The 12487-nt window shown below is 43.4% G+C and overlaps 1 protein-coding gene across 2 annotated transcripts in view; it reads left to right on the top strand.

Moving 5' to 3' along the window:
- SHLD2 (shieldin complex subunit 2) overlaps positions 1 to 12487 on the top strand; it is an 844943-nt gene that overhangs the window by 72677 nt on the left and 759779 nt on the right. The gene's annotated exons all lie outside the window — the stretch shown is intronic.

Consider the following 12487-nt stretch of genomic DNA (forward strand, 5'->3'; position numbering starts at 1 on the left):
GGAAGGCTAATGGTATGGATTTGAAAACCATAAAACTTTCCTGGGAATCCCAAATATCTTTCTTAACCAGTACGTGATTCTGGGAAGATCTGTTTATGCTTCAGGTACCTTGAACTGGGTACGCTTTGGATTATAGGCCAGTGTTAAGCAAAGTGTTAACTTGAAGTACAAGTTTCAAAGGAGAGAGAGAATGAAATAAGAGGAGGATACACTTTTTTTCAAGATATCCCTGAACTATATTTAGAAGCAGGACAAATATGAACAGTTTTTGTAAAACGTTAATGGTAGACCTCAGGATTGTTTATGTGCCCACTAGAATAGTGGACAGCATATGCCAGGCCAACTTCTCACATGTGCTGCCTGCTGCCATGGGTTTATCGCTGCATTGCCAGTAACGCCAGGCCTACTTGGCTCCAGACATTCCTTCTCCTTCTTTTCTACTGAGTTTGAATTTTTAGTAGCTGATTTTAAAGGCAAAATCAAGAAGCACGTCATATCTATGTCTGCTTATGGCCTTCTAGTCCGATTCCAAGTACCCTGTGACCTTTCACTCAGACAGTCCGTATGCAAGGAAAAAGCTGCTCTCCCACCAGTTGGATAGTAAAGGACAGTAAGAATCAGGGTGCACTGCCACCTCACGCTCTGGGGGCACAGCGCCCCTGCAAACAGCAGCTGCACTGTTGACAGTAGCCTAGCGCCTTTACATCACGTGGTACGTCTGGAGTGCCCTCAAATCGGAACCCTCCTTCTGCCTGCAATTTGATGTTAGTGTTACAGACTGTTGTATTCATCCTGGGCAACAGTAAACACAAATTTCAGCAGCATTTCAGCCCAAAACGTTATATCCTAGGTGACGGGGTGTCATGTCTTGTTCCCAACATTTGTACAGCAAACTGTTATCATTCTTACTCTCAGGGGATTGGTACCAACATGAATGTGGGGCAGGCGCTGAGAGGAGTCAAGTTGCCCACTCATTGGCAATGTGTGGTTTAACGGCTAGAGCGGACGACATTTAAGCTGGGGGACTAGGTTCGAGTCTGGCTGGAGACTCCAAAATCCTGTGATTCTGGACAAATAACAATCTCCCCGCGCCTAAAAACGAATGCATCAGTCTGTAATGCAACTGGTGCTCATGTAAAGCGCTCTGATACCTTTGTGTCGAGTTCGCGCTTTATAAAACTGCTAAAAAAATGTCTGCTGTGCGCTGCACAGTCCTAGTTGGCGCTGCACAGCTGCTGGGTGGAATATATTCGTTTAGTGCATTATCTGTATTAATTTAGCGCAAAATCACTTGCTGTTTATTGCATTCTGCTCTGTTGCCCGGCCTAATAAGGCTGCCTCGTTGATCCGCATTATTACCAATTACGCGGCTGCATGCAGTGTTGTGTTGGTGGCGACGTGGCATGTTTAATCGCCTTGCTCTAAATGATTTGTGGGGTGCTGTGGATGTGCTGTTGAGGGTAAAAAGGCAATGGGCAATTGGTGTTTAAAGGGGCAGTAGCTACGTCAGCCCATTACAGGGTTCGGGAACTTGGACTAAAAAATCATTACTTACTTCATCGCCATAACCTCACGTGAATACATCTTTGCCATGCCACCTGCGAGGGGTCCATGAGAATTTAATTGTTTATTAAACTGCGGCCTTTTACTCCCAACACAGTGTGTATTGGTTTTGTTAAAGGTATGATCAGGGTCTGGGTGTTAAACTGGTACTAAGTAGGTGCAACCTTTGTCCAGACAGCGTTAACAAGTGTAAAAAAAAATAAAGAAAAATTAGCTAATCCTATCAGAAAATGTACCAGATGATGCCACATAATTTGCAATTTCTTGCCACTTAATTTAGTCAACCCTGCCGCATAATTAGGCCGTACCCTGCCGCACAGCTCCAGAGGCCCTGAATATGATGGTTTGGCACACACCTAAATCAGGAGCTGAGCCGAGTGTGTTCCTCTAGTGACTTGTCAGCTCATTAAGCAATGGGGGAAGCTCTTGGCAGGTCCCTGGTGGGGGATTCTTCTAGCATACTACACATGTTCCGCCTGGTGTATTTACAGTATGATCTGTGGCCACCATTTGCACATGCCTGCATTTTACCACTTGAGTGGAAGATAAGTTTTTTTAACAGACATCTCCACTGGTCGAACTGCATAGACTGGTAGTCCGCACTGACTTCTGCAGCCCAGTGTTACCACGGTACACTACAAAGCATGTTTCTGTCCATGACACACAGGGATCGCGTCCTTAAACATCATAGGGCGTAAAATTGTGTGGCCAGATTATTAACAGGATAATGTGCTGCATGACTAAACACTTATAAGGTCCCGAAGGCGAGACCTATTGGCTATGCCAATACTTGTTTCTATTTGCAAACTCTAAGCAGATATATTTTTCTTTGAGTTTTGTCCTGTGCCTTCTGCCAGTTGTGCTTCCCATCACCGTTTGTTGGCGATAGTGAATCCAGCGGCATAGAGGAATCCGTCCTTAGTGTCTTCCATTACATCTTGGTTAATTGTAGTGTTGCCAGTTACTGTTTTTTTTAAAGTTTATCACTGTATACGCCATTACAATGCCTTGTTTCTTATGTTTGGGTTCCAAAAGAGGGTACAGTCTGTTCCCGTATTGTGAATCCCTTTCTCTAAGCTGAATATTCTGTCTGGCTTTCCTAGCTCATTTCTTCGGTCTCTTGGTATGTGATGGGGCTGTGAGTTTGTCTGGTTCATTTGGCCGCACTTTGCGTTGTTGTATCTGCGCTTGGTCGTTGTTTGGTTAACCTGTCACCGACAATTGTGGGTCCTCTGATGACTGCTTTTGTGACTTGTTAATCTGCTCTAGTATTAGGTTGCTAGAAACGATTACTGTTGTCTAGTTTTCCTTTCATTCAGGAGGCTCATTAAGATCACTGGTACAGTTCTCAGTTTGTCAACAATTGGACCAAACCCAAATTCTGTTTGTACGACGGTTGCGTCGGTTCTGTGTCTCTTTGTAATGAAATCTGGCAGTGTTTCAAGTTTTGAATTTATCCAGGTGATGTGTGAAGCTATTATGTTGATTAAGTTTATCTGAGTATCCAATTTGTCTGACTGCATATCATGTATGGCAATCCATGTTTGAATGCCGGTTATTAGAGAAGTGTGCAGGTTTAAGATGTCCTCTGCTTTTGTCTCTTCTGTCACTTTCCTCGTTATTCCTTGCTCTTACTGCGGGCTCATTCATTTCCCTTATTGCATGTCTTGATGTAGATTTCGTTAATTTACCCTCCAGGTTATTTGGTTGGGCTTGCTTTGTGTAGTTCATATGTTTTACTTCACTTCCTTGACTTTTGCAAATATGGCTTAAGTCCTCATGGTTTAATTGTTGTAGTACACTTGATATCTTAATCACTGTTTGCCGTTGCCCTTCCAGCTGATCATTCATATAGTTTACTTCATTTCCTTCGATTTTATGAGAATAACTTAAGACCTTGCGGTTTGTTTGTTGCAATGCACTTGATGTGTATATCACTGGTTGTCGTTGCCCCCAGATGGTCAGTCACAGAGTTACTGATCTGGTTGTTAGCTGGTTTGATTGTTATGGCCTCCAGTGGCTACATTAAATCCACATTACTTGTTAATGAAATTGAGTGGAGCCAAGTATTATCCAAGCCTTCCAAGCTGTGATTATCTTCTCTAATGTCTGGCTGTTGGGCACCATCCTTTGTTGCAAATCTTGGGGAGGAATGCATTAAATTTGTGGCGTGCACTTGGGTCTGAATCTCAATTCTATTGCACCCTGGCTGGTCCTCTGTGTCTTTTTCACCATGAGTTGGGGGTAATTGATTTTATGACTTGGTTCGGGTTCACGTTTGTGTAGGGTCTTAAGTCACTGACTGTAGCCATATCTGACTGCTGAGGTGTTAACGGGTTTGGGAGGCCAATTATTTCGTTTGTCATTAGATAGATGACAGTTGCTGGGTCCTTTAAAAATCTGAATTTTACACTGAAGTTCATTTTCCTAAATAATGATTAAATCGGTGATATTAGTAGGCTGCTTTGGCTTTGTGTTAATTTTGTCGAAGTTTTCCAAGGAAGTCTTTAGTTTTCTTGTCCTTTTTGTTTTTCATTTTATGTTTTTTGAGCCGGCTGCTTCCTTCCCTTCCCCGATCTCATTTTTTCTGGTGGGATTGTTACTTTATGGTAGGAAGACAGCGTCAAACTAACACACTGCACCCCTGCCTAGAGAGACAATCTCCGAACGTTCTGGCTTTACCTTGAGTAGCTGTACAAAATGTCGATCTAGTTTGTTAGTTGAGTAACTGTACAAAGTATCAGTCTAATTTGTTAGTTGAGTTGAACATTGATTAATAATATATTTGATTTAGCACAGCACCAGTCCTAGTTGTTATGTCTTAACATGCATTACATTGTATCGATGATGCTTGGCTGCGTGCGCATGCGGTTGTGAGATTCTCATTGAGAATGCCAGAGTGTTTGTTTATGAGTGTTGAGCGGTTCGTGCGTGGACTGCTTTGCTAGCAAGAAGGTGTAGTCCGGTGGGGCGCTCACACGGATACAACTTGACGAATAAAGAATACATATCTACCTTCGATGTTGGACTCGTTGTTCATAAGGCGATTATAAACACAAAACTAGTTATGCTGATTTGTTTGTGTCCTCACTTAAATGATGCAATGATGGGCTCTCTTCATTACTCTCCACCCCCTCGCTGCGCCGGCTCTGTATGTTCTTTACATTTTGCGTGGGGGGAGGGTTTGCAATGTAATACAAGATCCGAGTCAGGCTAATGACCCGATACTGCTATGGCTGTAACTACACTGTGGTTGATCTCTACGCCGTGGTTGACAGCTGGACCTCGGCACGCTCAGCGAGACTGTCATGGATGCTAGCCGTAGTGCAAACTAATTCCAGCTTAGTCCCAGGTGGCCGAGTAGGGCACTACTGACTGTTGACTGCTGGTGGATGCTGGAGGCAAGCAGGCAGGCAGGTGAAGGACACGGTAGCGGCAGCAAGCACAGACTGCTCTGAAAGCGCAAGCCACACTAGCCTAATGCTGGCCGCGTCTGCGCAAACAGAGAAGCCCGCCGCACTAGCCTTCACCCGCCCGCTACCCCACTGCTGCTGCTGAGGCGGCGATTCACCTGGTGCAGTATGGTGGTATCACGTGGGGACTGGTGCAGTATGGTGGTTTAGGCACAGGGACCGGTTTACTATCAGCCGTGGCTCTCTGCTCCCGGCTCCCTTAGTCCTAGCCGCCTCTCTGGCTACCACCTTGCCACTACCTCCGCCTCTGCTCACGACTTGCACGGCCCCAGCTGCCTCGCTTGCTCTCCTCTGCCTCTCTTTCTTCTGGCACTCCGGGCGTCTTGTGTCTCCACTCCCTTTAAGCTAGGAATATTTATCTTTTAAACTCCGGAGTGTCAATGTGGTAAATCCCTATTTACACAGAAAATGAAGGGACTTTAGTAATGACACTTGCCACGGAGTCTTGCTATACAGAGTAGTTAATTGGAGAAGTAACGGCCCTTGATGGTCTGCTCTCTGCTCCCGGTTCAACTGGTCTCCAAGTACATTCCAGAAAGCCCCCCACCACTGACGAGGAGCCAGTTACCTAGAAGGAAGGAGCATTCCACAGGAAATATATATACATGGTAAATGTCAGTAAGATACAACAGGGACATTGTGTTTTTTCTAGTGGCTGTGCCATGAAATTGAAAGTAAAATGGGAGGCATGGACAGACAATTTCCAAGGGCCAAAGGTAGTGAGGTTACCCAGGGAAAAGAAGAACCCTAGTGTATCCCTGAACCCCCATGAGAAGGAGACCACTAGAAACAAGAAAATGAAATTCTTTCCAGGGTACTAATTAATGAATTTTTGTATTCCAAAGGCTCCTGCGAAAAATAAACTAGATGTGCTGTCCCTGAAATCTGTACAAAACTTCCCTAAACCAGAAATGAAAAATGTTGGGATTTTCCGCTAACTCGCAGGAGGTGAGGTTGGTCAACTATAAGCTTGCACAGAAAATCTTGTAGAGATCATTGATAGCAGCAGGAAACGACTGACTCCGCTAGCAGTTACTTGCAAAAGGTTGTGAACTTCAAATCACCAACCCACTGTAGTTACATGTTTTTTCAAGCGAAGTAAATGCCAGCAGACACACACTTAATAAAATGAAGGGAACATGCCAGGGAGTTCCATAATAAACCTCCTAAGTTGACTTACTAATGAACCTCCTCCTTGACACGAATGGCTTGGCCTCTGGCAGACAGGGGTGGGTCAGTGAACTTGGGAAGGATTAACCATCTAAGAGGAGGCCATACGTTCCCAGATCTTATTTTGACTTGAAAATACCAAATGGGGCTATCAGGAATTGCAAAAGTTGATTGCTAGAGCCATCCTAGTCATTTAGTCTCCATCCTCAGCGGGGGGGGGGAGACAAGTTGTGGCACAAACAGAGAGCATGCTCCTCATCTCTTTATGGGTGTGGCTAGGGGAAGGGCAAGAGTTCTAGAGGGTCTTTGAGAAGGATTGCAATAAACTAAGAAAGGAAGAGCTGAAAGAGAAGGTGGAAATCTTACAGAACGTAGCCAGAATTTGGCGTTTTGGAATTTCCCTGCTGACTGGCTAGTGCACTGGATAAGACTGTCTGGCACCTCATCACCTCCTCAGAAGATTCTTGAACCTAAGAAGAAAATAGATAACAAAAGGAAGACATTGCCCAAAGGCTCAAAGAAAGAAGGCCCAAGCCTACTGACTCTGACTAACTCCTTCATCTGAGAACTCCTGAATGACCACAGTGGACTGGTCCCTGCCTGAGCCATAGCTGTAAAGGTGCCATGCAACTAAAAAGACTGTCCTGAGGACTGAAGGACTTCTGGGGTAGCCAAAAAGAACTTTCATAGGACTTGAAGAAATTTGAAACATAGTCATTTTTTTCTACCTCTGTAGTGCTGGGACACAGTCTGTGGCTTACTCGGGGGCGGCACATCCGCTAAGCTTCATACTGCACTGAAAACTGATTCAGTGGTAACTTGTGGTAAAGGAAGCTGGTTTTGTGGAGCCCTGTCCAGGTCCAGCTTCCAGCCTTGCCCTGTTGGTGGACTTTGAGATACCAAAAAAGTACCCAAAAGTAAACTTTGGATTGTGCCAATGTGACAGATCTGCAGAGGTGAAGGGGCCTTTGTGGCTATGGAATCTGGATTTGCCTGCTCACAGGTTTTAGCACCAAAACCAATTACTTCATCAGGAACTCAACAGGTTTGTTTTGACTTCAAGGTATCCTCAAATGCTTCACCTTCTTTCCCTGCCTGCCGGAGGACTTCGAGCTCCAAATAAAAAGTGTAAGTCCTAAAGAAGACTATCCTTTAAAACCTTATGCATTGCATCGCTCTCTCTGTTTCTTTCTGCCTCTCTCACACGCTCAACCTCTTTCTCTTTTTTCACTCTCTTGCTCTCATCCTCCCTGCTGTGTCCGCTGCTATCAACACAGAGAGCCTAAAAAGTAGCCTCCAATGGCTCCTGGCCACAATGTGAGAAATACTTAATGGAATAAATGGGCAATCCATATTTGAAGATAATACTTTTCTTTTCTAAGCAAAGAAATTAATAAAAATGTATATATTTAGAAAATACAGATGTAGACAGTGTCTATCACATATCTGCTATGTGGTGAATGGACCCCAGAAAGGCCAGGAGGCCTATATGTCTGCTGACCTACAGACGACACAACATTGGTGGATTATGTCTTGACACTGACGGTAAGCATTCAGCTCGCCCTTTGTGTAACCGCTTGGCCGTGTCTCAGCTATTAGGATGCATGTGTCTTATATTATTACGGCGTATAATCTTAGATCATAACTGGATCTGACAGGGTCAACTTGAACAACTAGTTTCTTTCTTATGGCCCACATATAGTCTTTCGGTCTCTCTGGTTGCTGGGGATGTGGTAGAAGATCCTTTAGATGACTCACTATGCAGGCGGATGTTTCAAGGGATGCATCCATTGGTTCCCATCAGGGAACTACTCGGTGTGACTTGGTGTCATCAACAACTGGCAGACCTCTGGTTCAAGTGGCCCCATCCCTACTCATCATAACATTGTGCATATTCTCTTGACAGGAATGTCAGATTCCCCTAGGAAACTGGTGATAGTTATTTTCTTGAAAAGGGATATGTTACGATGAACCATTTCCTGACTTTGCTGGGTTGTGACCACGGGACGTTTTACTGTTGACCAGCAGTGACCCTTCTCTGATCACACAGACGTTTGAGGGTTGTGCGCTCTGCTGATGGCTGGCTTGATGGATGATGTTTTCCCTACGTTCCTGGCACTCATGAGCAAGTAGTGCTGGGAGGAGTCAACAGAGGACCTATTGGAATGGTATCTTTGTTCGGCTGGCCAAACTTGAGAATTGCATGTATGCTTTAGGTGGTGAATGAGGGGTGTTGCAGTAAGATTACAGGAAATCTTATATCAGTCATTCTGGGTCCTCATTTTGTTTGACTCCTATGTGCAGTGCCTTTTACGATGTTCTCATGAATTTCTCTACCTCCCTGGTAACTTGGGGCCACCCGGGTGTGATCTTGCGAAGAGAGATTACAAGCTTCTTCAGATAAGACCTTGAAAATGGAGGTCCAATATCGGTCTTTTGCTACGAAGGTTCTCCATATGCTGTAAACATTTTCTTGAACTTAGGTTTGAGGTGTTCAAAGCAGTAGTCTGGACAGTTTCAGCAATTTGGTATTTTGTTCACTTGTCCATAATAACTAATAATGTCTCCCTTCAAGGTTAATGCAGAAATGTGCGCTGAGCTTGTGGAAATGAGCCTTTTTAGGGGCCCACCGGTGCAGGGGTTCACCATTATCTGTCCACTGGTTCTTAAACCAACAAAACAATTGGCACAGAAGCGGGAATATCAAATAACAAGTTTATTAATCTCTCATGAGTGGGACTACATCAATACAATACCCTCAGGCCACTGTAGGAGGTAGTCCATAGAATACAGAAACCAAGGGTCTTTTATATCCTATTTACCGCTGAGTAAGCATGGAGACTCAAAAAGGAGGTACAGGCATATACAGGAATAGTTATTGACTAACATGGGCATACATATATTGCTTGGTCAATAAAGTGGGAGGGGATATGTACTGGTTACTTCAGTTGGAATAGCCTGACAGTTACAGTCTAAGACAGGTGCATTCTAGCCGCTACAGGCCTTTCTGCGCATGCGCTGTGCTCTGGCTTAGTACTGAAGGAGTTAACTATAGTTGATGACTCAAGCAGAATAGAAAATCAGGCAACAGTGAAGACGGAAGAAGCACATGGCTAACGGAAATGGATGCCACAAACAAAATGGCTTCAGCTTATACCAACGGTAATTTCTGTGATTTCCACAGATGGCCCTTTTAGCATTAGCTGAAGACATCCCCTATGAATTAATAGGAGTATGGAAGTTATCCTGCACATCTAACCTGCCAGAGGAGAGTCTTCTCCCTGTGTCCGTCTGAGCCTCACAGGCAGGCTCTTATCACTCATCAAGTGTTCACTTCTCCCACGGTGAAGCTGCACAACTTGCAACCCAGAAAACCAATCACGGCCCAGGCTTAAGGGAAAAGACTTTCTTTCAGGATAGGGCAATCACCCTCCAGGGCAAATACCCTCAACGATCCTGTCCAGTGTCTCAGACAGTGCACCAGTATTCTTCACTCTAATTTAACAGGCACCAAAGGCACAGCACCTGTACCCTGAACTCCAGTCCTTCCATAACTCCTATACTGTTCTGCTGGCGCACTGCTCTTTCGTCGGGGCAGATTGTACCTAGTGTGCCTAGCCACCTCTTGATCAACAAACAAAGGTACAGGCTCACTTTCAGTTGGGGACCGGAACTCAGAGGCCTGATGCACAGACCTGAAACAACCCTTGTTTCAGAGGGGGTCACCTCAAGCAAAGCCTCCTTGCTGTCCTTGTCGGTCTGTGCCTCTCTCAGCTGGGCATCAGGAAAAAAGGAACAAAGCAAGGAATCAGCATTTATGATTTGTGACCCCGTCTTTCACCCAAGACAGTGGTAGGGGTACACACTTCTTCCCTTCACCTCGGCTCCAAGCTGGACTGGCGCTGACTCCCCAGGCTGGATCTAATGTCCGGGCCCTTCTGGCAATGGTTGTAAGGCAGCAGATATTTGTTGGTGAATAGAATGGAGATCTTTACACAAGGCATACAAATAATCAATCAAAAGAGGGTATTCAATCTCAGAAAAGGGCCTAGTTCTCGGGACGCCCCACACTATAACTGGGCATCCAAAGACTACTTCATATGGCGATAATCCGGTCCTAAAGTGTACTGTCACCCTTATGGACCTATTAGCGAATATAAAACAAACTTTTAATGAACTGGCAAGGGTAAACTTAATTTTTCTCTCCCAATCCCAAGCAGCCGGGAAAGTCTGTATTCATTTACTAAACATACTCAGAACCCTTACATTAGTGTATTCCTATATTATTCATCTGAGGAACCTAAAAAAAAAAGGGAATTTCAAAACAACTATTTTTGGGTGTTTCTTGTGTTAGCAAGCTTGTGTTACATAAATCATATAGTTCAAAACACTTCTTCTACTTGTGATTTTTTCACTACTGTACAGGACTGTGGACACTTCTAGAATTATTTTCCTTACGTAAGAACAACTATATCTTTTGCTTATGGCCATGCTCTCATGTTCTGGTGTAACAGGAAACCCTAAAACTGTGAACGTAACAGAGATCTGTATTGCACGAATAACTGACAAATTAATCCTAACATAGTAAGTACATAAATCTCTCAAGCAGAACTTGTTGTGGCAAACAAACTCCTATAAGGCTATATTTTTCTTCAAAATGTTTGCTAAGGATCACACAGGCCTTTTCCCTAGCATCGTGAACCATGTGTATACTACCTTTCATGATCTGGACTATGTAACATTTTATTCAGGGGAAAAACCTATTTGCCAGCTCTAATAAGGGCTGCCAGCTCAATTACACTGACTAACTGATAAAGGGCTCATGATACCTCTGCGACTTATGTAGCGCTGCAATAACATCAACAATAATGGTGTTGCCACCTGGGAATTTTGGAACAAAAACTACCCACATATAGTTCCCCTTAGAGGTCAAATAAGGGAACATCAGTCTATTCTACCCATCCTTTTATTCTTATCTAATTCCATATTACATCAGTTTACAGACAGGAGGGGCAGTAACATGGCGTATTTATTTATTCATTTTGTTAATTCTAACAATTTGTTCAAACAGTATTACTTAATAGCCAATTAGACTTGCACTGGTGAGGTGCTTTGTCTCTATTTATTCAAAAACATTCACAGCATCCTGTGAAATGAATGACTAAAGCGAGCCCGACCGATTGTCTCATGGCTGTTCCTAGACAGCTTAGACAGGCTCGAGAGAGAGAGAACACAACAACAAGCTGCCCTACGTAGTTTCCACGCAGAATACCTCACAATAATACACATAATAGGCACATAAACGAAAAAAAAAGACAATGTGTTACTTAATTTTACTTACCCTTAATTTGCCCAGGAGCTAGTCTCCTATGCTAGTCTCCTAGCCCCCTTCGACAGTAGGTAACCTAAGCAGGTGACCTCCTGTTGACAATACGTACCTCTTTTGGCAGCTAGTCACGGACAGACTTGTAGGAGATAAATAACTAGGGGACACCACACCAAAGAGGCAATGTCCAATACTATTGGACTGTACCACTTTGTAAATTTTGGTGTACAAGCACATTGAGCTAACTAGTAAACATTAATCCAATAACCAACTACCAATTCCTTTAGCTATTGTACTGTTTTAACATGATGGCGCATGAATGCAAGCTTAATTTCATGGCCTTTTTATCTGGCCCTAGTACAACAATTTTAATTTAAAAACGATTATTCTGTATACATGGCAGACCTGCTTTGTGTGTCAGGAACTGGTAATGGCCCACAGATGCTGCTGCCCCTTGATAATGTTATTCAATAGGATAAACCCCACCCTGCATATCTCCTACACTTGTATTATTTCTCAAGAAAACAGTGTTATCACCATCTGTTCCTAACAAAATATGCAATATTTCCTTTAGCTAATGTTACCTAAAACAGATCTGTGGTGTCCAATCTTGTCCCAGGAAGGCTTAATCAAGGCCATAAGTTCATTGAAACAACTAAGTAAATTCTTCCATTTCTTAAAGGCAGTTAAATTACTAATGACGATAACCTAAATATTATTAACATGAAATGAGAATTAATTTGACCCTAATTTTCCTAGGCACATTATAGCCTCAGACATCATTAGAGCAAAATTTACATTACCTGTAGTGTTTTATCCTACAATGTTAGAATCAGGAAATTTAATTAATACAAAGGAATTAATTTGTTGAACTATTCTTCAACATTACAAGCAGGTATTATATCTATGTTTTTCCTATTTAGAACAAGTGGTACTGAAGTGTGCATTTGCTTTA

This window comes from Triturus cristatus, chromosome 1_2, assembly GCF_964204655.1.
Source record: "Triturus cristatus chromosome 1_2, aTriCri1.1, whole genome shotgun sequence".
Lineage (NCBI taxonomy): Eukaryota > Metazoa > Chordata > Amphibia > Caudata > Salamandridae > Triturus > Triturus cristatus.